Source organism: Cavia porcellus, unplaced genomic scaffold (genome assembly GCF_034190915.1).
Source record: "Cavia porcellus strain 051 isolate PalLab524CR breed Dunkin Hartley unplaced genomic scaffold, mCavPor4.1 scaffold_8, whole genome shotgun sequence".
Lineage (NCBI taxonomy): Eukaryota > Metazoa > Chordata > Mammalia > Rodentia > Caviidae > Cavia > Cavia porcellus.
The window spans coordinates 12422773-12448170 of record NW_026947491.1 but is presented as its reverse complement, the minus strand read 5'-3'; the positions used below and the strand labels follow the sequence as shown (position 1 = coordinate 12448170).

At 44.1% G+C, this 25398-nt stretch overlaps 1 protein-coding gene across 24 annotated transcripts in view; it reads left to right on the top strand.

Annotated features, from left to right (window-relative positions):
- Myt1l (myelin transcription factor 1 like) overlaps positions 1-25398 on the top strand; it is a 392867-nt gene that overhangs the window by 199710 nt on the left and 167759 nt on the right. For all 24 annotated transcript variants that reach the window (XM_063254402.1, XM_063254394.1, XM_063254398.1 and 21 more), the window contains one exon: positions 12438-12584. The gene's annotated coding sequence lies outside the window, so the exon portion shown is untranslated. The remainder of the gene's footprint in view (positions 1-12437; positions 12585-25398) is intronic.

Here is a 25398-nt window from a genome sequence, read left to right as displayed (position 1 = left end):
CTGGCTGAGGGCTGGGAAACTCCTATGTCCTCGCATCTGTCTTCCTTCTTCTGGACACACAGTCCTCCATGTCCCAGCCACAGGGAGTCTTATCGCTTTAAAATCTTGTTAGGACAAAATTCAAACAACCCATTTTATTTTTGGTTCGTCCTACTGGGTCTCACTGTTCCCCTCTGTTGACCCCGAACTAAGGACTGTGTCCTTCTAGTGTGAGTCCAAGCATCTTGTACCTGCCCGTTGCATTGCATGGTGATTACCTATTTACTTTCTAGTGTCTCCACTAGGCAGTAAACTCATTGAAGGAAGAGCCAGTCTTCTTATCCCCAGTGCCAAGCTCATAACAGAACCCTCAAATTTGGCAGTTGTTTGGCTGAACTAATGAGTGAATAATAATTAAATATATCTCAGTCTCATTATTAATGGAGGTCTTCACAGAAGTTTGCTAGCCAGCAGCTTATATTTCTATATGCATTTGAAAGTAACAGAACCATAATTCTTTTGAAGCCCTTAAGAAATTCAAATTGGCTTCTCCCCAATTAGTCAGGATTTGTGGGGTTTCACCAGATATTAACATTTTTATTTTCATGGCATAAATCAGAATGCTGCCAGAGGAACAGGATTTACCTGTGTGTTGCATTTTAAAGCACTGTTCTCTCTGATTTTTAAACTTTAGCCTGTATCTTCCCCTCTTGCTGCTAGTTCTAATTTTTCTTGCTTTGAATTAGTATCAATTCTTTCTACTTAGTGCATTTTTGTCTCATTTGAACTTCAAAATAATTCATTAGTGATCCAGCTAAAATGTAGTTATTGAACTTACCAGGTGTGGATATACAAAAAGATGTTAAATGACTTTTCCAAGAATATCTAAAGAATCATGGAGAAGAAATCAGTATCTAGTGCTCTTTATTTTTATGATACTTTGCTTTTTGTTAAAATGGATATTTTTACTTGTTTTCAAAGCAATGAATTATTGTAGCAGATATTTGCTGTTTTTAAATATTTGAGGGCTGGCAGAGATGTATCAGGAAGTATTTAATGCCTGGCATATGTGATAGGGTAGATATGTGTGTAGCACATGCTTCACATTTCTTTATCTTGCTCTCCAAGGCAAGTGAATTGGGTCAGATCAAATCTCAAAAAGTGATTGCATGAAAAGTGAAATATCTCAAAGTATTTCAATATCTAGCCTGGAAAATTCTTTTAGAATTTCCTCAGTATCTTTTCATTGCTCTGAACATGTAACATCCAATAAAACTGTGATCTAATTGAGGAACAGGGCTAGATTGATCCACCTCTGAGTATCCTACACGTAAGAAGGGTTCAGAAATGTGGGAAAGTTAGATTCAGAATTGGGTTATTAGATACATGTGTAGATGGGCTGGCAGATGTGGAAGTGAATGAATTGGTGGATGGATGGGAAGATAAATGGGTGATGGAGAGTGGTTAGATGGGTGAATGCATAGGTAGATGGATGGGTGGGTAAATGGGTAGCTGGATGGGTGGATTGGTAAATGGATGGGTAGGGGGATGTGTAGATGAGTAGATGGATGGATAACAGACTGATAAGGAAATGCAAAGATAGATGGACTATGTTGAAAGGAAGAATAAATTTCCCTTCTGGGAAGAATAGGTAAGATTGATGAATTTACTGCCATAACTAATCTCTCTTATTCAATTAGTGTTTTCTTTCTTTTCTTGAGAGATAGTAGAGATGGAGAAGCAAAGAGGTTTAAGATGGATAGCTTAATATCTCTATTTCTGGCCCCACAGTCTTAATTATTAGAGCTTCAATTTTCCTTCCCTCGTTTTCATCCTCAAGAATGTCTTACATAGCCTCAGTCCTTCACTGCTCCATATATGTAAAAATTCCTTACAAGATCTATTCAGTATTTTGGTTGGAATTATATCACCCATTAAGTTAGGAGAATAATTGACACTGTCACAATATTAAGGCTTCCTAATCATTATGTGATTTATCTTCCTATTGATTTAGGTCTTCTCTAACATCTCTTAATAAAGTTTCACCATTTTCCCTATGGGAGGATTGCAGTTCTTTTATAAAATTTATGATCTCGTTGATATTCTTGGATACCACCATAAATGCTCTCTGATCAGTAATTCTGCAAGTAATATTATTGAATATCAGCCACCGTACTAAACTCTTCTACTCATTCTAGTTATTTATTTATTAATTATTTTAAGGACAGAGGAAGGGAGAACTCCAGTGCTTTCTTTCCCCTCTGTGATGGTTATTGTGTTAACTGAATTGGCTCAGGAACCACCCAGAGAATTGGCGGGCACACAAGATGTGTCCTGGGTGATCTTGGAGGTGTGACCTCAAGTTTCTATGCCTGTTCCCTGTCCCTTCCTCTCTGGTTGTGTTCCCCTGCTCTGCTTCATGGGCACCATACACTAGGAAACTTTGCTCCCATATGCCCTTCTACCATGATATTTCTGCCTTGGAACAGCTGACTAAGGACTGAATCCCCTGAAGCCATTAGCCTGTCCTCCTTTAAAAGTTCTTGGTGCTGGATACTGTGTAACAGCAACAAGCAGACCAATACACTAGGTATGAAGGACTGCCACCAACTCTGTAAAATGCCATATATCCTGAGCAAACCACATCCACAGCTGCCCTCTATACTCTTCTCAGTTTTCTTTATGCCTTGGTATTGCTTCCTGTTGTTCCTTTTGGAGTTAGTCTTGCTATAGGTAGTAGTCTTGCTAGCTCAGCATTGAATTTTACAATAAATGCATGGAGACTGTTCATAAACAATACCATCTTGGTGATGAAGAAACTGAAGTTTTCAAAGTCAAGTGCTGAGTCTGTGATTGCACAGTCAGGTGTGGCAAACCCATTTTCTAGAGGTGCCTGGGAGACAGACACCCTAGTCTTTGGGGATTGCTGACAGTTTGTATGATTTTATAATTTTGAAGTGCTGACAATACATCTGATACCTACTAAGTACCATGAGAGCTTTGCTATCACTGTCATCATTGTTATAACCATATATTGATTTCTATCCCAAATATCTAGTTTAATAAGATAAACAGGATGAGGATCTAACCCTAATAAAGTATAGTTGGTGCTTATGTTGATTAATTTTCTCTCATTGCTGAGACAAAATAACCAATGCCCAAAATTAAGGAAGGAAAAGCTTATTTAGCTTACAGTTTGTGGAGGATTCAGTCCATATTTGACTGGCTCCAAAGCAGGGTGGCACATGGCAGAGGGAAGCAGTTCATGGAGGCAGCAAGACAGCAAAAGCAACAGGGAAGGAGCACACAAGAAGACTCTTTCTGTCCCTTATATTGTATGTAGGGCACACTCACTTGGATGTAACACTCACACTCATAATCCCAGCAATGGACCATGAATCAGTCACAGTCTCTAGAAGCCTACCTCCATGACTACTTGATGCTTTGTGGGGACATTCAGACACAAACCATAGCAGTACTAGAATTTTAAAGAGCTTAGTACTTAAGGGCTATATTTCTTTAGAGAATTGAAAGGAAGTATTTTGTGAATGTTTTTAAGTGAGTAGAACTTAAACAGGTAAATTTAGTGGAAAGTAGACAATTGGTAGGGAAAAGCTAGTATGAAAAATGACAGGCCAAAGGGCATCTTTTGAAATAGGACAAATTGCTCTTGTAAAGCATAAGAGGTTGAGATTTCTTTCTGTTCCTTTGTGCCTAATGTCTTCTTTTTCTTATAACTTCCAGCTAGCATTCTAGATGCCGTAGATATGTGTGTATCAGTCTTTGTGTGTAAAAGAGATAGACTGAAAAACACTAAGAGATTGTGAAGGCTCTTTGTTGGCAGTGCTTTGATGAATTCATTATGAGAATGATGTTATCTGCTCTGATTAGGTGAATAAATACATGTTCACCGTGGAATAGAATATTGCAAAATACAAGCTCACTGCAAGGAAACACTCACTGATAAACCAAAGGTAAACTTTTCTCTCTCACTATGGTACAGGAAACCATGCAAGTTTTCTGAGGCTGGTAATTCCAAGTTGGGGTAGGATGATTCAAAGGGCTGCTGGGAATGAATACTTCAAAATGTCAGAGACTTGGAAGTAGGTCATAGATTTGACCAAATGGAATGATGTTGGGAAAGGCTGCCTCTTGGAAAGATTTAATACATATAGTGGGAGGGGTGCCAATAAGTCTTTAATATTGCTAAGCTATTTAATATTGCTAATATTGCTGTTTATATTTGTAAACTTGTTATATTGCCCTGCATTTTCAGTATCATTATTTAAGAATTTTTTATTTGAATATTACAGCGACTGCTATAATCTGATGAGCCTTTAGAAGTGCATTCCTTTTTTAATCTTGATTTTTTTATTACATTCACACAAAAATATTTATGCTACAGTCATCTTTTTTTTAATGTACTGGAGAATAAACCCAAGGTCTTTGCACTGAGGTGCCTCCTTAGCCCTTTTTCATTAGATTTTATTTTGAGACAGGGTCTTGCTAAACTGCTCAGGCTGAGCTAGAACTTGAAACCCTCCTGCCTCAGCCTCTAAAAGCACATCACCAGGCTTGGCTGAAATACTTAAAGTTTTCCAGTGAAAAGCAATGAATGAAACTTACTCAGTTGAAAAAAAATATTTTTAGCAAGCTTCTCTGAAATCTCCATATTATACTAAAAAGGAAATGCTTGTACATTTGCCTTCACAGATACTATTAGATATCAGTGTGTTTTGTTGCTGTGTCAGTGGACTCACCTAAAAACAATTCAAGATTGTTAAGAATTGGGTGTTTGTAATTCAAAATATTTTAGATTATTGGGTTGAAAAGCCATGAACAAACTGCTTGGAGGTACAGTACAGTTGCTCCTCTGGACCCAATTAGTTTCCCTAAGTGACAGGGAACAGGTTTCTGTGGACCCCAGGTTGTCTTGCTGTCTCATAAAGTGCAGATGGCGTCTCCCCTTCCTGGCCTCCCCCTCTCTGTCAGCACTGCAGAAGCCAAATGGGTGCTACCTTGCATGTCAGCCAGGAGCTTAGTCCCAAATAATAGGTTCTCGATAACCATTTGTTGGAAATCCTCTGCCTCAAGTCTCTAGGGATGCTTATTGTAACCCTGAACAATCAGTGTTAAAAGTCTTTGATGTGGTGAGACTTAAAAACAAGGAGACCTGGACTTATATTGGGAATCGGACTTATATCGGGAATCACCAGAGAGACTTAAAAAACTTGGAGAAAGGGCTTTTACACTTAAAAACAGTTTAAATATCAGACTAACACTACAAAGTTAGGGAGGGCAAGCCAGTGATATTCCCTGAATAAGGACATGAGGCCTCGAGCCTGGGACGTGTGGGTCTGTCTGAGCACCAGGGCACAGGATAGTGAGGGTATAGAATTGGGGGAGGGTCAGGCTCAGGGATCAGACGAGAAATAAGGTTGAGAAAATGTTATTGAGTACAAACTTGTAAGTCACAGCTGAGAAGAAAACAGCAGGAGCGAGGCAGATATTTTTGATGATCAGCAGGTGTCCATCGTGCATTGCCTAAATTTTACTCAGCTGCTTTTCGTACTACAATCTGAGGATACAAACATAAGCAAGCCACGGTGCCTGCCCTTAAGGGGGCCTCATGCTTCATCGTGAAATAATTATTATAGACCCAAGGATGAGGCCAGAGGAGAGAAAGGAGAGGATCCAAGAGCAGACAGCAGGTTGTCGTTTAGATAATCTAGGAACACTGGAGCTAAAAGATACGGGAAGAGGACGTTAGAAGAAAGAAAGAGCAAATTGTGAAAAGCTGGTGTAGAGTGAAAAACAAAGACAGAAGCTGAAGTGGAAAGCGATCAGGAATAATTATCCAGGACAGAGGCCCTGAGATAAACAGGAGGGGGTCCATTCTACTAATTGGCTTCAAGCGTAAACATGAGAATATGATGTGCAAATCTTATTTGGAGTCAAGTTAAAATAAAGATGGGGTCTTAAGTGGCTTTGATTTTTAAAAAGATTTAAAGAAAAAAAAAAAACAGCAAAGAGGCCAGGACATATGCTGGGACTCGATCTCTTTCCTCCTCTAGGAGTATAGTCTTGTGTAAAAGAGATTAATAGGTGCGAGGACTTCGGAGCTCTGTTAAAGACAGCAGAATGAAAAGCATGCTAGGCTCTGATCTTTTGAAATTCCACTAGAATTAAAGAGAAATGATGCTTCCAGCAATTTTTCTTTTTCCTTGTGGCTCCTGGGATTGATCCCAGGGCCTTCACAATGAGCTACCTCCCCCGCCCACTTTCTATTTCTTTTATTTTGAACCAGAACCTCGCTAACCAGAACCACGCTGCTCTCCAACTCACAGTTCTCCTGCCTCAGCCTCCCAAAGTTCTGGGATTGCAAGCATGTACCACAATGCAAGTAGCATTTTGAGAACAGCAAGCAGATACAGAGATGCCCAGCTGAGAGACCCTGGGGGTGGACACTGCCCCTCACTGGGGAGAAGCCAAGGGGCCCTTGCCTCAACGTGGAATCCAGGAGTCTCCAGACTTGGTAGAAACAGCCCCTGGGAAGGTGGGAAGTGGATGGGCCTGGAGGATGAGAGGAAAGGCAGAAGTGAGACGCGAACTGCCCTCCTCAGCAGGACACTCAGGGATTATCCTTTGGAGCATAAAGCAGAGGGTCCTTCTTCAGCCATGAAGCCCTAAGAGTCCTCCCTCTCTGATCCCTGTGCAGCTTCCCCTCCAGTAACATACAAACCTCCTCTTTTCAGTAATTATTCACCACATAATTCATCCTGAAGATACTTCTGTAGCAAATATGTGATGCTTTTATGATTTTTTGATTACCATAAGGTCCTCAGTGCCCATCAATTTACCCATCAGAGACTGGTGCACAGAAAGGCACGGGAGTGTGCCAAGGTCAGGTAGGTGATACAAGACAGAGGTGGTGTCCAAATGCATGTCCCCTGCTCCGCAACCCAGTGCTCAGTTGAATCCAGCTTTCACAGTGACCCAGAAGGCACCCATAGGGCCACTAGCCTGAGCTTGTGAAACAGGAACTCTGAGTGTCACAGCAAATGCTCCAACACAGAGAGACCAAACTAGAGAGGGTGAGGAGAGCATACGGGAAGAAGTAGACACACACAGGAAGGACAAAGAAACCACCATTAACCTCCTCAGAGTCACGAGAGATAAACTACTGAGTTTGCTTTTAAAAAGAAATCAGATTTCTTTTAAAGGAGAAAAGAGACATGCTTCAGATAACCAGAAATCACCTAGAAATTAAATGTTGAAATTTAAATTCTAACAACTCACTTGAAGGATGAGAAGATTAAATAGAAAAAGATGAAGTAATTTAACGAACAAAATAAAAGATGGATAATGGGAAACAATTGATCTTCTGCACGTGGAAAGGGAACCAAGAGATGAAAGGAGAGTGCAGGGGGAGGTGAAGAGAACAAAGCCCTGTGCGGTCTGCACACCAGCTCCCCACCATGAATGTGACCATTCGGTACTAATAAAACTAGAAGAAAAAGGTAAGATAAAGCCTAATTAGAAAACAAAATAAAATAATGAGAACTAAGAAACGTTAGGGGGTTGTTCTGGTAGCGCTATCATCTGAATGATACAAGTCCCAAAGAGCACACAGAGAACAGAAAAAAAAAAAAGAGAGAGAGGAGGAGGAGAAGAGAGAGGAGAGAGAAAGGGAGGAGAGGAAAGAAGAGGAGGGGAAGAGGAGAAGAGAGGGAAGGGAAGGGGAGGAGAGGAGAGGGGAAGGGAGGGAAAGGGAGAGAAGGAGGAAGGAAGGAAGGAAAAGAAAAAGAAAAGGGAGAGGAAGGGAAGGAAGGAAAGAACAAATGAAGAAGGAAAGGAGGAAGGGAAGGAAGGTACGAAACGAAGGGAAGAGAACTGAAGCAATGAGAAAAGAAAAGAAAACAAAGAAATGAAGGAAGGAAATGCCCCCAAGCACCCACCTGGGGGTGAAGCAGCTCTTCCGCATCCCTTCCCACCCTAAAGAGATTTCAAACTGTGAGAAGCAAAGAGAAAGTCTGAGTAACTCTGGACATGTGGCCCAGGGGAAGGGGTTCCTAAATTTAACATCCTCAAGAGATGGAAGAGAAGAGAGTGATACCTTCAAACATCTGAGGGAGAGTTATTTCCAATTTAGATTTCTTTACTCAAATATTCATTAGGTGCCTAGGTAAAATTAGACATTTTAACATTTGGAAAACATTAAAAAGCACACTGGCCCAAGATCCGTTCCTTAGGAAGCTGCAGGTTGATGTCTTCCACCAAGAAGAGAAAGCAAACCAGAGGAAGTCAGGGTGGGAGGTGCGGACAATGGTGGTGGCAGACAGAGCTGTGGCCTCGGGAGCTTCCCGTGTAACCCTGGGCAGGGGGGCACACAGAGGGCTCCCTGCCGTGGCTGCCCCACATCCATCCCAGGTGTCCCTTCTTTGGGGGAGGATGGGGAGGGATCATAATAAGGACATAGTGAAGGGTTGCCCACATGCATTACCAGTCCTGTGTGGGTCAGATACGCAGTGTGACCTGCAGTTCCCTGTCACCGTTATGACAGTGGAGCATGCCTAGAGCCCAGAGCGATGTGTGTGAGAGCTGTGCTGGGCAGGCCTATGGCACACAGGGTGTGGATGTGGACCAATGGGGACATTCACCACGCTGACCCTGAAGCCAGACGTTGATGCATGGGCCTCCCGTTAGCAGGAAGCACTGGTGGCAGGGTGGGTGTTCATTATGGCAAAGCTCTGCGCTGTTTAATACAGAAATTCCTGAGCCAGACCAGAAGCATGAGGAACCCTGATGACAAAAAGCCGAACTATAGCTGGGAACAGATTTGCCCCCAGATTTTCTATTACAGCTCTCCAAGGTCAGCACGCGATCAGAATTCTTGAACTGCAGATTACTGAATCTCTGACACTCTTAAATGTGAAAGGGAAAAGCAATATAAAGTGAAAAATAGGTGCAAAGTTTCATTCTTCATATATTGAGAATGAAAATGACCTCAGTTGTATTATACTGTACATGGAGACATACTGTACTTACAAATATCTACCTTCTTTTCTACCTTGTCACTTGGAAATAAAGTATAAAAGGTACACAAGGAAGGAAGGAGAGAGGAAAAGAGGAAGGAAAGAAGGAAAAATGAAAGAAAAAGGAGAAGGAGATGGAGTGAAGGGGAGAGGAACGAAAAGGGAGAAAGAAATCAAGTCTGGCTCTCTTTAGCCCCCGCCCATGCAAAAATGTCAAACAGAAGGTCATTTTATATCTATTTTTATTACAACACACATTATTAAATTTTAAACTAGCCCATAATATACATGAGTCTAAAGAACCAAACGTGCGGTAATTGATCATTCTTGAATTTGGAGACAAATAATGTTGTTTATTGATTGCATAACTAATTTAAAGTAAATTGAGCACACATCCTTGTTAGGGGGAAAGAAAACTCTTTTTTCATTCATCATGAATATTAATAAGGTTAAAATTAATCTTATAATACTACCATTAATAATTCAGTGATCTAAAACTAGGGTTTACTTGAAATCACTTCTTACCATTTTAACCTGGGTTAAAATGAAGAAACAGAGGTCCCTGCCCTTGATCACCCTAGAAATGAGAAAACCTGCACTTTCCACAGAGTAAGGTGCACTCTGGGATAGAACCAAGAGGAAATTCCAACTCAACATATCATGTAGCTCTCAAGCTTTCCAGAAAATTCTTTCCAGAACATTCTTCAGTGATCCCCAGAACATTCTCCATGTTTTCAGTCAGAAATTATAGCTTTTAAGCATTCACCTATACAATGTGCTTTGGCTTGTTTTGATTGTTTTAATTTTTGTTTGTTTGTTTTAATTTTTAACTTCAATTATTCTGAAAGGTAAAGCCTCTAAGAGGAAATGACACTGTCCAGACTTTAAGAAAGGAATTTCAGTAGAGAGTCATCCACCCTCCAACTGCCCCTGCAGTGTGTGGTCCTGGGTGTGAGTCACCTGAGGCCCAGCATGTGGGCCCTGGCGCACTGTCCTATACAGGCAGGAAGGAACCATAGCTCAGGGAGACTATGCGTGTGGACCAGAGTACAGCCATGTGTGGACCGGAAGGCAGCCATGTGTGGCCCACTCCGGGGCTGCAAGTTGAAAATGTGTGCACTCTTCGACAAAGACCCCTCAGAGAAGAACAGAGGATCCCCACATGACAACGCTGAGCAAGAAAAGCCAGTTTCCAGAGCTTGCCTGGTCCCTAATTCCACTGAAAGAGCATTCTTTGAATGTCGAAAAGACAGGAACACAAAGTATCAGTGGCTACCAGGAATCCAGAGCAGAGGAGAAGGAAGAAAGCAAGCGGTGTGATTGTGAAAGGGCTGCCTGGAATCCTGGTGGTGACTGATGTTCTTGTGTTGTGGCAGAGCTGGGTATTCACACCTACACATGGGACACAGCTTCAGGGAGCTAAACACACATCACATTCATCAGTTTGCCATCCGCAGGGAGCAAAACAGGAAGAGGAAGGAACCAAGGTCTCATACCCCTTTCAAGGTCATATCACTATGATGTAAGGACTTCCTACAAGTCCCAGTGACCAAAACTCCCCAGCATCTCCCAGATGCACCCCCAGGGACCTCAGGAGACACTTGCCATATCACTATAGTCTATGTGCACTGGACAGGCTGCGCCAAACTGGGTGATGTGGATTTGGTGGGCTGAATCAGTGTCATTCTGAGTGTCTTCCTGCATGGCCATTTTGCAAGATAATCACCACTGAGGGCCACTGAGAACCACATGGGGATCTATACCTGTTTTCCCAATTGCATATAGATCTACAATGATCTCAAAACAAACATTCTAAAACAAAAAGCTCTGCAATCCCATTTCAAAGAATGCCCCATTCCTTGGGAAAGGCCCAACTCTGTCGGCAAGGTTGAGGAAGGGAAGAAGGGGTCCCAGGAAGTTTTAGCTGGGCAGGAGGCAGGCTGAGCCCAAAGACAGAGCTCCTATTTGGCTGGAGTCCTGCATCTCTCAGCTCTGCAGCCTGCTAAGTGCTCCGCTCAGAGCACATCCTGGGTGCCCCCAGGACTGAACAGCTGCAGATGTGCCAGCAAGCTGGAAGCTTTGCATTCCCCACCACTCAGAGTAGCTGGGAGAAGATATGCCCCCCTTGCATAATGACATCACCGGCAGTCACACCAGGTCCATGCTTCTGCATCTCTGCCCAGTGAAAGCAGCATGTATGTGGCCCATGTGCATGAAGAAAGCCAGCTCAAAATAAACCTGTCATTTTACCCACAGAATCCTGTTGGTAGATGCTATCACTTTAATGAAAATTGTGTCTTTCTCCAGACAACTCTCAAATAACCAACATAGCTGCTGCACTCCTTGGCTGGGCCTGTGGCCCGCAGGTCTCTTCCCTGCCTCCTCTGTGGACGGCAAGAGTAGGAAATAAACTTTTCCCCATTGGTGATGGGCCAGGGGGTGAATCTGTGGCACCTTTTAGGAAGCTTACAGGATTGCAGGAAGTATGAGATGTCATACCTCAAACTAATGCCATTTTATGACAGCAAACTATTATGCTGTTTTAACAAAGTGTTGGTGATATTGCAGATAGAGCAGCTTTGAACATCAGCATCCGACCCTACTAATAGATCGTCACACTTTTTTTTGCTTTATGTTGTTTCATTTATAAAATTTATTTAAATATATATTTAGTTCTTCATGTAACAAGAATCAAAAATACTACCCTGAGCACCATCCAAACTGTTCTTGGTCCATTTAGTAAGTAGTCTCACAGAACATATTCAAGGTAACTGCCCGTTCTACATGTCTTAACTATAGAAGTTTATTCATAAACCCATTTCAAGCACTGTATTTGAAAGCTGCCTTATTCTTGTAATAAATGAAAGTTTAAATTATTACTTAAGATGCTGTCTTTTGTCTTCCTTTTGAATTAGGAAGTAATATGCTCTTATAAAATCTCTTCGTTGGAAATGACCAAAACTTATTTACTGTCTCTTGAACCATGAAGGACAAAAATAAAATGCATATGACACCTCCTAATGATATTAGCTTGAACAGATGCCTTTCTTGTATCTCTGCAATCAGCCTATTTCACAGTCTTGATGCTTTTTTATTTAGAGTCAGTCACAAAAATAACTCTCACCACGTTCCATAAGAATATGCTTACAGTTTTGCGTAACTTATACATGACAACAGTAATTGAATTAGCTTTTGGACCGGTTGTTCTGGACGGAAGCATGTACCAGAATGCAGTTGTCACTCCCGTGGTCCCCTTCCCCTGCTGGTCTCCCCTGTGTGCCGTCCCTCTGCCGGGTGATAGCCATGCTCACTTGGAGCACATTAGAAACCAGCCTCCCCCAGCCCTCACCACATCCGTCGTGTGGGAGTTTGGTTTTATGGTGAATACCAACCTCATTATCCTGCCTTTCTGTGCCTCTCTAGAGTGACCACATCTGGCGGAAGAAAGAAAAAATGTAGTTATCGAATCCAATCCAGGGTTTGTGTCTCTCACAATATCAACAAAAGCGATCAGGAAAGTTCCGGTCGGCCCCACGAACACATGGATATCTTAGAAGGAGCCACATGAAGGTAAGGTGTCTCTGTCATCTTTTCCATGCTTTACCTGTAAACAAATGTCTCATTACCTACACCTTGCCACTTTGCAGATGCATAAAAGTCAGTTTTTGAGTAATGGGATTCTGATTTGCTAGAAGGTGCCACATCCCCTAATTTTGGCAAATAAACCTAATAGAAGTCAGACTGTCGTGGTCGCTAGACATGGCATCAGGGTGCCCCCCTGACTGAGTCCTGATGTGACTCAAGATAACTCCACTGCCACGTTGCCAGAAGCATCTGCCCTTGGCACACAGGCAGAAGGTCCTCTGGACAAAGCTCACAAGAGTCAGGCCTACGTGTCCACTCTGCGTTCTACCGAGGGGCATTTCCTACTTAAGGGAATTAAGCAGGTCAGTGACCAGGGGGCGAGATCCTCACAAGCTGCTGTCTGCCACCCTTGGCAGACCTCCTTGGTGCCACGGTACGTGTGGTAAACCACACAGAACATAGAATCTACCACTTAACCATGGTTAAGTGCATCTAGTGGCACTAAACACTTTGACATGGTGTGTCATCATCTCCTTCATTGATTTCCAGAGATTCTCTCATCTTCCAAAGCCTCACCTCTTACCCACTCATCAACAACTCTGCACCGTCCCTCCTCTGGCCCCTGGAAGCCACCATGCTCCTTTCTGACTGCATGGATCTCACTACTGTGGGTGCCTGACTGAGTAGAATCAGGATGTGTTAGTTCTTCAGCAACTGACCGTTTTCTGGGCATATGTCTTCCAGATTTTTCCATGTTGTAGCATTGGAACTTTCTTCCTTTTTTTTCAAGACCCAATAATATTTTGCTGTACATCAAGGGACATGTGTGTTGCTTCTGCCTTTGAGTTATTGTGAATAATGCTGCTCCGAACTTGGAGAAATACAGCTTTAAATTTTTGCTTTTGAGCCTTCAAATTTTACCCTACTGTTTCACAGTGCCTGCAACATTTTATTCTCATCACAGTACACAAAGGTCCTAATTTCCCCCAGCTAGGCCAACACTTGCTGGTGTGCGTGTGCATGTGCATGTGCGTGTGTACGTGTATGTATGTAAAAGAGTATATGTTTGTGTTTGAACATAGCCAAGCTAATGGTTATGAAATGGTTTCCTCTTGTGATTCTTACTTGCATTTCTCTACAGATTAGTAATGCATGTTTATCTTCTTCATAGAAATGTCTATTTAAATCCTTTGATTTCATCATTTTGTTGTTGGATTGTAGGAATTCTTTATATACTGTTGCTATGAACCCTCTATCGGATACAGGATTTGCAAATATTTTGTACTATTGCATGGTTGTCTTGTGTTCTGTGAATAGTGTCCTTTGGTGCATAGCAGTTTTTGTTTTGCTTAACTGTTAGAAAGCCCAACTCTTTTTTCTTTTGTTACCTATGTTTTTGGTGTCATATCTAAGAAATTATCACATCCAACATTTTGAAGCTTTTCCTCTGCCTTTTCCTCTGAAAGATTTTGAGAGTTTTATATCTTATGTTTAGATTATTTGTCCATCAGGAGTTAATTTTGTATAGATTTTAAGATAAAGGTCAAAAAGTAGGCATGGTAGTACAACCCGATAAGCCTACCACTTGGGAAGCTGAGGCAGGAGAATCATTGTTTGAGACCAGCCTGAGCTACATAGTGAGTTTAAGGCCAGCTTGGACTACATAGCAAGACCATGTCTCAAAAAACAAACAGAAAAACTCATGACCATAATACCCAAAGGTTTGTGTCTGTTCAATTCCATTGGTCTGTGTATTCATCTTTATGCTAATGTCACACTGTTAATTAGTGTAACTCTGCATAAGGATTCAAACTCAGGAAGTCAGAAACCATCAACTTTGTTCTTTTGCAATATTGCATTCAGCTTGGAGGAGGAAGATCTCAAGATTCCGTATGAATTTTAAGACAGAATTTTCTATCTCTGCAAGAAAATTCCCTTGAAATTTTAATAAGCATCACATTGAATCCATAAATCACATGACTAAGTTTCTTACTCAGATGGAGCTAGAAGCTTTCATTCCTTCTAGTAACTTATTTCTGTGTGCAGTCTGAGTATACTCATGACTTTAGATACCTCCTTTTGTTCAGTTTGAAAAAGAAATGCAGATTTTTATCGAATTTTTCTGAGCCTAGTATGGTGCACAACAAGCAATGCTAAATATATAAGAATGTCCAGTAGAAAGTCTTCCAAAAGCTGCCCTGAGGATGAAGATGTTATTTCTGTTTGATTTCTTGAATCTCAGCATCTGGAAGGCTCTTGTACTATAGTGGTAGTTCTTTGGGTTGGGATCCAGTGACAGTGGGAATGTTCCACATAATCTCTGCTCGAGTGATCCTTGGCTCCCAGGAGCGAGCAAAGATTTGAACCCACAGATGCTGGGGAGCATCTTCCAAGACCACAATCAATACCAGCCATGTAGAAAGGCTGAGCACAACCGATCACCTTCATGGGTCAGTTTCCATCCAGTAAACATCACCGCCCTATAGAACCCCATCCCCTGAGTACAGATATTTGTTAAGTCCTGGGAGTCCCCGTTGCCCACGGTCAGAGGTTAGTGTAGGAAAGGCTCGGTGCTGTGGGAATTACCCAGTGGACAACACCAGCACAAACACCACCCCAGCCCTGTGTGCTGGGTCCACAACCAGATAGGCTGTGGGAAGGGAAGATCCCAACAGAAAGTCTAGATTTAACACAAACCACTAATTCCAAGTCACCTTTGTATTACATGCAAGGGTTAGCCTCAGAAATACCAGGACAGAGAGATGTCCCAGGTGAGAAAGCTGCAGCTCCCAGTGCCAAGTCCCATCCAGGTGCTGTGCTGGAATGTGCTCAGTAGCTTTCCATCTGCTTCTCTCGAGCAGTGATGAACAGATCCTGGTAATGGTGGCTCTGCTAGCTGCTTCAGGCATACAAACAAGGGAGACAGCCAGGGTCTCAAAGAACATGCCAACCTCGGCGTGGCAGGCTGGGCAAGACCAGGAAGGCCCAGAGGTGGCCACCTTCCTGGGTGCTGCCTGTCCTATTCCATCCTCTCGCCAGTGTTTGCTGGCTGTATCGGGAGCTGGGTCACAACGCATTGTGTCTGCTTAGGTCTTTGGGAGACACTGACACACTGGGACACTGGGACATGGTGCTATCCCAACCCTATTAGATGCAGTACAGGGTACAGTACAGGGCACAGTGGTTTGCTCTACAAATTAGTGTGCCTTTATGTTTTGAGAGGATATAGGGTCTTGGTACATAGTTCAAGCAGGCCTTAAACTCCCTATGTGACCCAGGCTGGCCTCAGACTCGTAGAGAGCCTCCTGTTTCAGCCTCCCAAGTGCTAGGATTACAGATGTGTTCCACTGTGCCTTGCTTAGCATCTCCACTTAAGGACTCTGGAGTCTGTGCTTATGGGAGAAATGAAAGTTCAATAAAACAAGCTTGAGACCGAGGGTATTTTTCTGTCCTCCTTTGGACTGCTGAGCCCCAAACACCTATGGCTCTTCACAGCCAGCCTTCTAGGAAATTGTTTCCCCAAATTGGAGCCCATGGAGGAGATCACACCATGCATCTCCTTTCCCATGCTGAAGACTTCACCAAAAATAAAATCAATAACTGTTTCCCCTGAGCCATGTGAGTGGCATTCTAAGTGGTAACTATTTTCAAGAGAAGTAGATCAGCATCCACAGGGAGAAATCTGCTGAAATAAGGCCCACTCTGTAAATCTGTGTTCTCTGACCCTTTGGCAAAGTGCACTGAAAAACAGCTGACCACGTCATTAGATTCAGCCGTGTGCTTCCCACAGCCTTTATCTTCGGGCAAATCCTTTCAAAGTCTTCAGTTTCTTTTTCTATAAAGTAGGGATAAATGGACTGTGAAAGGTCAGATGTGATGCAGTCCACGAACCCCCTATAGACTACAAAGGATGAGGATAGTGGCGAACCCTGAAGTGTCCACTGGGTCCCAAGCCCTTCAATTTCAACTTCATTCCATCCTCGAAGCCCTAGGAAACTACTGTTCTTTCCGTTCATATTTTTACCCACAATTTATAGTAGAGGAAACTAATGGATAGAGAAGTAAAGCAGTTTGTTTAACATTACATGGATAGTAAGTTACCTCCAATATCAACCCTAGGCAGACACTTTGTGTTCCGACTAACACTGCCGACTGTGTGAGCTGCCTTGTCTCCCCAAAGCTGTCCACATAGGTTACACATGATTATTACTCCTATCTACCCCTTAATGTGTGCAATTATATTATTTGTGTGCACGTAGAAGCTATTGGGTGTGTACACACAAAGAATTTACAAAACCGCTAGGTTGCCGCTACATCAAATTATTTCACTTAACCAGCTCAGTGTTAGCAATACAACTCTGAAGTTTGTTGATTTCACGCATCTTTGCTCAGGAAAAAAAAGAGCCAGGAAATTGCACGCCAGCCTTTCTCAAAATCCTCCCGAAGCTGTGCAAGGATGCTTTTCAGTCTTTTCCATATGAATTCATTCGTATTTCTTTAATACTAATTTTTATTATTTCATCAACCTCTATTACCATGATATTTATTAACTGTGGTGTCATAAGATATGGTGGCAGATTAAAAATAAATAAAACAGCTCCATTTTCTCTGAGATTTAGGTCAGGAGACAGAAGAAATTTTATCTCTTGACTTGTATTATCAAAGTCATGGACCACAACTCTTTTGGAAACTAGGGTACCAGATTGCTGACCTCTGTCCTCCTGTGGGGAATGTGGTCAAAACTGCACGTCACAAGCTGCCTGTCCTCCCAGTGGAAGACAGTTACCTGCAGGGAGCACGTGGACCAAAGCAGAGCTGGGAAATAGGCAAGGTTGTTTGAGACCATGGCTCACTGGACAACTCAGACCTAGGGGTGAGCCGATGTTGTATGGGATTCTTACAGGTCCACCTGGGGACAGGCGGGACAGGAGACTGGAGACCACTCTTGATGGCATACTCACTTCTCCGACCAGAGTCCCAAGGCAGTGTGTGGGAGGAAATGCATGAATCCCTTTGGTGTGCAAGTCACGACTAAACTCATCGCTGATAATGTGCAGGTGATAGAGCCAGGGCCCCCCAGGTGCTATTTCTCCTCCTAACCCAGCGATTATGGGTTTCCCACTTGTGAACATTAGAGCACAGAGGCCATTTCTCCATATGCCCTTGACCTGGAGCTAGAGAGCTTCTTAAGCTCAAATATGCCAAGGGAACTCAGAATTTCACTGTAAACCACACATTGAAATTCAGAGTAAGGGCAGCCGCAGTAACCTGCTCCTGCTTGCTTCAGAATTGTTTCACAAGTTGCATTTTTAGGTAACACAGACAGGTGCCAAAGCTGTCCCCAAGACAACTAGAGCCTGTTGTTTGGAACATGGCCAACTATATGCCCTACATTTCTCAAAAGAAGGAAAGCAGAAGTGCTTACTGAGCAGGCTGGCGGGTGTGGTCCACTGGCTTGGTGCTGGGCCTCTGCCTTGACAGGCCACAAGCTGAGCTGTCACATGCCACCATTTACTCTGGATGGCCATGGCCCATGTCTTGGAAAATGCCCTGGGGACACAGTCCTAGGGGAAGTATGTGCTAAGATGTGCATCAGGACAGCCAGCTTTGCTGAGAAGCTGTACCACAGTGGTATACACAAAGTATAAACTTAACACTGTTTCTTCCTTCATAACATTCTGCATCCTTAGTGTTTGTTTGACCAAAAGCCTGTGGACCATCTTGCTCACAGAGATCTACTGTTGTTATTATATATGGAGAAGCATTAGCTGACTGAGAGGGCTGGAAACATCTTCTACTTCAGCTTTTCATAGTTTAATGTCTGTGTCTGTATATGTCAATAGTTCCCTTTCTATACAGTTAGCCAAATTTTTATCACACACAAAAAAGTGATGCACTAACTGTTACATTGCCCAGAAAGTTCTAGAATGGCCTTTGGAAATGCATCATCGGGGAGAATGTCCTCAGGGGTCCTGTTTTCATGGCCTTTAGAATACATCCTAATGTGACCAGGATAAAAATCACGCTAACCTTATCTGTCTCACAGAGTGCTTCCACAAATGGGAAAACTGAGTCAAATTTGAAACTCAAAATGAAATTTGTCAAATCGTAACAAGGAACTATTTAAGATGTAAAAGAGATATGAAATGTAGATCGCATGGAAGGGGAACAGTTGAATTCTCCCTACACACACTGCTTTTGGGATGAGGGAAATAGGTGGTGGCCTTGGCATTGTCTGGGTCTACACTGCTCTCCCAAACCAACAAGAGCATGCCTCATAGGGCACAACCGAAATGGGTGACTAACTCACATGGTTAAGTTTAACAAAATTTAACTAAAAATGAGCAAAGAAGATGGGAAGATGTCTGAAGAGAATGAGTCTCAGAGAGCCCAGCAACAGAACCATGCCCAAGGTGCCTTCCTGTCACTGGTAGCAACCAGGCAGGTGGCAGTGGCTGTGTGGGGGAGCGATGGCCACCATCAGTAGTGTCACCCTTGCAGCTTTGCAGGGGTATACCCACTCTGAGTCATTCTACTTTTTACTGCTGCATGCATACATCTGCACACTTAGGAGCAGAGTATGAGTACCACACCCTTGTGAGGCTCTGGCCAGTGCCACAGTCCGGCAGGACCTCAGGAATCACCTGGGATCCCAGCCCTGGCTCTGTGCTCTGGCATCTATTATCTTATGCCAGACACTTGATCTCTATGAGCCTTGGATTTCTCTTCTGTATGTCAAGGATAAACTGCATTTATATACCCAAGGAAGTGGTGCTTAGGATTCAGTATGCTTATGTTTTTTGGTTGGTTTTGGTACCAGGAATTGAACTCATGACCTTGTGCTTGTCAGGCAGGGCTGTGCTGCTGAGCTATATCCCCAGCAGGACTGAGTATGTTTAAACGGCATCAATCACACAATAAGTCTTACAGCAAGGCTATTCTTGCAAGGTTCATTATCATCTTATTTGTAAGAGCAGGATTTTGTAAGCAACATTTTCATCTCTCAGTGGTTAAGTAAATGTATACATGTTCCAGCATGTTGCAGTGGTTCTGTGAACCTACCCTGTCCTGAGAGATATTGTAAAGTAAAACACTGCACATTGCAAGACTGTGTGTGGAAGGTCCTCAGTGTGCATCTCAGGCTGTGCCCTCTTATTCCTGGGTCGGACTCAGGGGAAGGAGGTGAGAAGGGCTATCTCCTAGAGGAGGAGTCTGGTACTACAGAAGGAGCTTCTTTTCACAATCTGCCTCTCCTTTACTAACCCTGTGTCTGTCGCATGTATCCATCCTACTTACAGGTAAAGTTTATGCCCACATTCTCCAGTTGCTTGTGGAGAGACCATGTCCAAGCCAGAGCGCTGAATCCACTAAAGTCCAAAGCCATAGGCTGGCATAGCTGTGGGAGACAGAGGGTCCTGCCGTGTAGGTCCAGGTGCATTCCCTAGACTCTGTCAGATAGGCCAGCAGCAGAAACACGGGGAAGGTTGGGTAGGGTGCCGTCCTCGGTGGCAGACCTTTGGAGAGGAAGAAGCTCCCCAGAGACCTGTACATCTCAAATGCATTTGGGAGCTCATGGAAAGGGAATCATCTTCCACCAGCTTGAGCACAGGCCCTGGGGCAGAGAGGCGTAGCTCCCACTTGAGACTAAGGCAATCTAATTTCTGAGCCATGCCTATTTCCATTCTAGGAGCAGGGGGTGAGGCAATTGCAACCATTAGTTACTAGGAACTTACTTTAAACGTTCTGCTCACCCTCTTAGGAAAAATAAAACTAAAATTATGAGGAGGGGCAGCGTGACCTCCACCCACATAGTAGAAGGGTATTCATCTTATTTCTCTGATGTTTCATGAGCAGGTGGGTGGTTTTGATGGGGATCTGCAATCACTCAAAGCCCTTGTACCCGCATGTCCCACATATGGCTCTGCAGGAATGCCCTCCTGGACACTTTCCTACAGGCCTCTGTACCAGGCCCTGCTGCTTTCCAGCTCGGGGGCTTGAGGTGGCAGCTAAACCCAGCATAGCACAGTGCCTGCATGCTGGAAGCCTGCCCCAAAAACCACACCATCCACACAGTGAGGGATATGCTCATCTCCCGCCGTTTCATGGGAGATTTACGCACATAACTCTCATTAGTGCTAATGGGAATTTCTTGCATAAATCTTACATGCAGGAAGGTAAGCAGAGAAAGTGATTTTCTTTATTCTTTCTAGGTCTTCCTCCTTGAGCTTTGTTCCTGCCGTCTGGGGGCTGGCCCTCAGGGTGTCATCAGGCACCTTGCTCTTAAATTCTCCCTGTCACTCTGTCTCTCTCTCTCTCTGTCTCTCTCTCTCTGTCTCTCTCTCTGTCTCTCTCTCTCTCTCTGTCTCTCTCTCTCTCTCTCTCTCTCTCTCTCTCTCTCTCTCTCTCTCTCTCTCTCTCTCTCCATTTACATGGAAATGGACCTTAAACAGGATTCTGAACTCACATGTTGAAACACCTCCTACTTGGGCCATCATCCTTGCAAGCACAGATATCCAATTAGTGCAACTGATCCAACAAATTTCCCCATGTCAGTTGTACCTGCTGTGAATGTCATTCTGTTCGGTGATAATAGGGCTTACATCCTAAAATAGAGGTGGGGGAGAAGGATGAGAACACAGAGTCCTTGTTGTGAGCTGAATTATTTTTAAAATAACTACAGATACCAGTCCTTTTGAAAGTGAGAGGCTAGAGATGAAGCCAGGATTGGGTTGAAGAGCAAGAAGGATGGATGTGTCCCCTGCCGCCCCTTCCCCAGCCTATCTAGCATGTGACCATTTATAATCCAGTGCCAGTGGGATGATTCTGCAAAAGACACTAAGCTGCTAAACAGAGGAAATGTTTCCATAGGTCTGAAATGTGAAGCAGCGTTATCAAGCCTATTGAATAGTTTTGTGTTCTTATTTTGTATGCGTGTCTTCGCCCCATTATTCATATTACAATCAGGGCTTTTGACCATCTGTGGATGAAAGTGGGGTGGGGGTTGGCAGGGGAATTTGACACGGTATACATGCTGTACTTGGACTGTCAACACTGTGCATGGATAGCTGCTGATAAACTGTTCCATGACCTCAGACTTCCATTCAGATTGAGAATGGAGAATATAGTGTCCAGGACCTTAATGTAAACTGTGTGACAACAGGTAGGTAGAAATTAACGCTGCCCTGTGGTTGCATTATGCAATGGATATGGTTACCATGGTAACCATCAGACCTCACCTGAGCGTGTATTGGTCAGCTTTGACATGTACCTGACAAGTAAAGGTGTTTGTTTTGGTTCATAGCTTCAGAGGCGCTAGTCCGCAGTAAGCTGGTTGTGTTGGTTTTTGCCCTGTAGCCAGGCAGAAACAGCATGGCAAAGGACAGTGTAACCACATGGTGTACAGTGAAATGATACAATCATCTCCCAATAAAGCCCTCACCCAGCAAGCTACAGCCCAGCCTGTAGCACATGGGCTTGGGGGTTTTCAAATGCAAACCACAAAAGTCCGAAAACGTATGTGTATTAAGAAAACAAAAAAGACAACAAAACAGCCACTTTAAGAATTTCATCTTGAATGTCAGTACGTCAGTGAGTTATGTTAAAAATGAAAGCAAGGTACCTTTCTGAACTTTGGTCTTTACTAATCCTTTTCCTAAAAAATATTAGCATCAACCTGTGTGCACTAAAATGGTAAAGAAAAATAAAAAGTGTCTTTCTCGCTAATCAAGGACTCTCCGTCAGTCCAAAATTGGACCTGCTCTCTACCAGAGATGAATTGCAAATCAGCATTCAATTTGTCACCAATGGGCAATTTGATCAGCTGTGTGTACCCACGCTCACGCACCGGTGCCCTCAGCCCACCTGCAGCCTGGCTCCCATTGGGATGCAAGTCCTGCTCCAGGTGCTGGTGGCAGGCAAGGGGCACAGCATGGGTGTCCCCCGCTGTCTCCCTGCAGGGAATGTGGAGAGACAAGGGCAGGCACAGACAGAGGGCTCCAGGTGGGGACAAGGTCAGGGGACACTGAGCCCAGGGCTCTGCAGCCAGCAGGAAAGATGGGAAAGGAAGCAGGAGGCCCAGGAGAGCTGCCTGGGGTCTGTGAATGTGGTACCAACACCTTGTCTCACTTAAGCCTCATCTCGAGTGTGGATGGATGGTAACAGCTACTCTGCCACTTCAGACAAGAGAACCGTGGAATGAAGCAACCAGATGTCCTTCCCAAGGACACAGCGTGGATTTAAAGGGGTGCTCAGACTGTCACTGTTATCCTGTGTGACTCTGTAGAGTGACCCAGGAGAGGAGGGACAGAGAAGGATGGAGGATGGTGAGGCGCAGTGGCAGGAAACAGCCAGGGGCAGGGAAGGAAGTCGGGCTCTGCAGAGAGGGGCTGGCCATGCCCAGGAGCAGGGGCAGTTCACCTGAGGTGATAACAAACAGAAAGGAATGTGGCTTGGGAAGCTGTCTCCTGCTCTGTTCCCTTGCCTCATGAAACAGCAAGGTTATTCTGGAAGAAGGGACAGGAAGGGGGACAGGGAGGACAGGGAGGTGTCAGGTCATCAAGAGGCACCATGGCCTGCCTTAGGATCACACAGCCAGCTGCTGCCATAGGACAAAGGCAATTAGGGGGTCTGACTCTTCCCTAGGGAACAATTGGACAAGAAAAGGCCCAGGGCCAGCAAAAGAATGGTGTCATCATGACCCTAGAAAGGTTACGATCCAGGAAGGGAGTGGGAGCTGGAGGATGGTGAAGGACAGCGGGGTCCTTGAGGGACATGCTGACCCTGGAGAGGTTGCTGGAAGGATTGCTGCAGTCGGGCTGGGAGGGAGAATGCCAGGAGACAGGAGGCCTGTCATAGTGAGGCATTTGAGTCTGCAGTGATGAGACAGTGGTTTTTGCATGGCCAGGGTCTCAGCAGGGAGCAGATATGCAGTCAAGGATCAAGGGCTCATGGTTTGGGGAGGATCAATGACATGAGTATAGAAATCATCGCAGAGGTGGGGGGAGTTGAGGGGCAATCACTGTCAACCTGAAGCTGAAATGCAGGAGAGTAGGTGGGTGCCTGAGTTTGGGCCACACCAGGGGTGCCCAGAAGTCTAAGAAGAGCTGACGCTAAATGCTGAGAAGCTTTAGAGGAATGCAGGGAGCATGGCCAGGGAGCAAGGTGCCAATGTGGGCATTCCACCTCAGGACTGCAGAACCAGGGTCAGAGGAGCGTTGATAGCAAAGAGGTCAGGAAGGGCCAGGCATGAGGACAGCAGCTGGGACCCAACAGATGCTGGATCCCAGCAGTGCCTTGTAATGGTTGTGGCAAACAGGAGCAGGACGGGATAGGAGTCAGGCTGGGGGTACAGAGGCTGCAGCGGGACTGACCTGAAGACTCCAGGAGGGGGATAGCATTGGGCCAGGCAGGGAAAGGCAGCTGCAGGGATGAAGGTCTGGCACATGCTGGTGGCCTCAGGACAACCGACAGAGCGGGACCTTCACTGGGCAGTGGCCACCTTCCCCCGGCATGTGTAGCCCTTTTTAATTTCTGCCAATGGTGTTAATCGATAAGAAAATAACAAGCAATTTCACAGGATTTCTGTTGTAATTTAGCACTAATTAAAGGCCGTATATTAGAACAAGGCTTCTGGAAAATAAATGGATTAGTGTGACTAAATTTAATATTTGCAGCCCTGGGCCTCTGAGTACAGAAATAATACTCAGCATGTGAACCGTATCACTCAAGTTATGTTTAAACTGTCGTCTGCCATCCTGGCCATGCTGCAGAGACCAGTGTGGGGACTCAAACGCTGTCATCTTGAACACAGAACTCTACTGACAGGTTGAGTTGGCCAAAGGTCACTTGGGAAGAAGCTGGAAGTGGAGAGTTTTGTTTTCCACAAAACAGTTTCCTTGTGAGGGTTTAATACATTCATGACACAAGCAGGCTAGGAGGGAGAACGGCTGACAGCTAGAGAATTTTTGTGCTCAAAGGTCTTGTCTGGGATGGGTGAAGTAGGAGGATCTGGGCACGGTGCACCTGCAGATGTCTGACTGCAGACCATCTGCTTGTGCTGCTTGACAAAGGTACCAAGAGCCTTCTGTTCCTCTCAGGAAGCCAGCAACGTGTGCCTAGGGAATGAGCAGAGGCAAGGGAGGGAGACCTCCCCAAACACCTTCTGCCCCCAGAGCATGGCAGGGCTGAAGCAGGGATTGTTCTGATGTTTAGGTATCTGATAAAAGACAAAAGATAGCTTGAGAAGATGAAAAGTAATGGTAGCGTGATCCAATTCACAGTCCACTGGCTTCCCAAAGCTGGGGCAGTTCTCTAGGGAGGCTGTGCAGCTGGGGTCCTACAGCAAGGGGGCCCTTCTTTACAGCATGAACTCCGGGAGGGACCATAATAGGGAAGAGCAGGCTTCCTGTTTCAAGGAAGGAGCCTATACTAGGAACCTATACTAGGTTTGCAGGTGACCATCACTAACTCCGAAGGTGACAATTCATAGTCTCAATTTCCCCTAATAGTAAATCGGTGCCGCACAACCCAGTGCTCACTTTTCTGTAAGGCTTCCGTTTAATTCAGAATATCAAGTTGCCAGAAATGAAATTATTAATGCACCATTAATATGGTATATCTTTATGTTCACCTAATAAGTGAAACATCTATAGGATAAAACCTCAAGTAGTTCCCAAATTTACATAAATATTTTATAAGCAAACAGTTTCTCCAAAAAGGCAGTATGATAGAAACTGGTGTTATTCTTCACTGTGACTTTTTGCCTTACTTGACTGTTTCTATTTTTTCTCTTTTTAAGCAT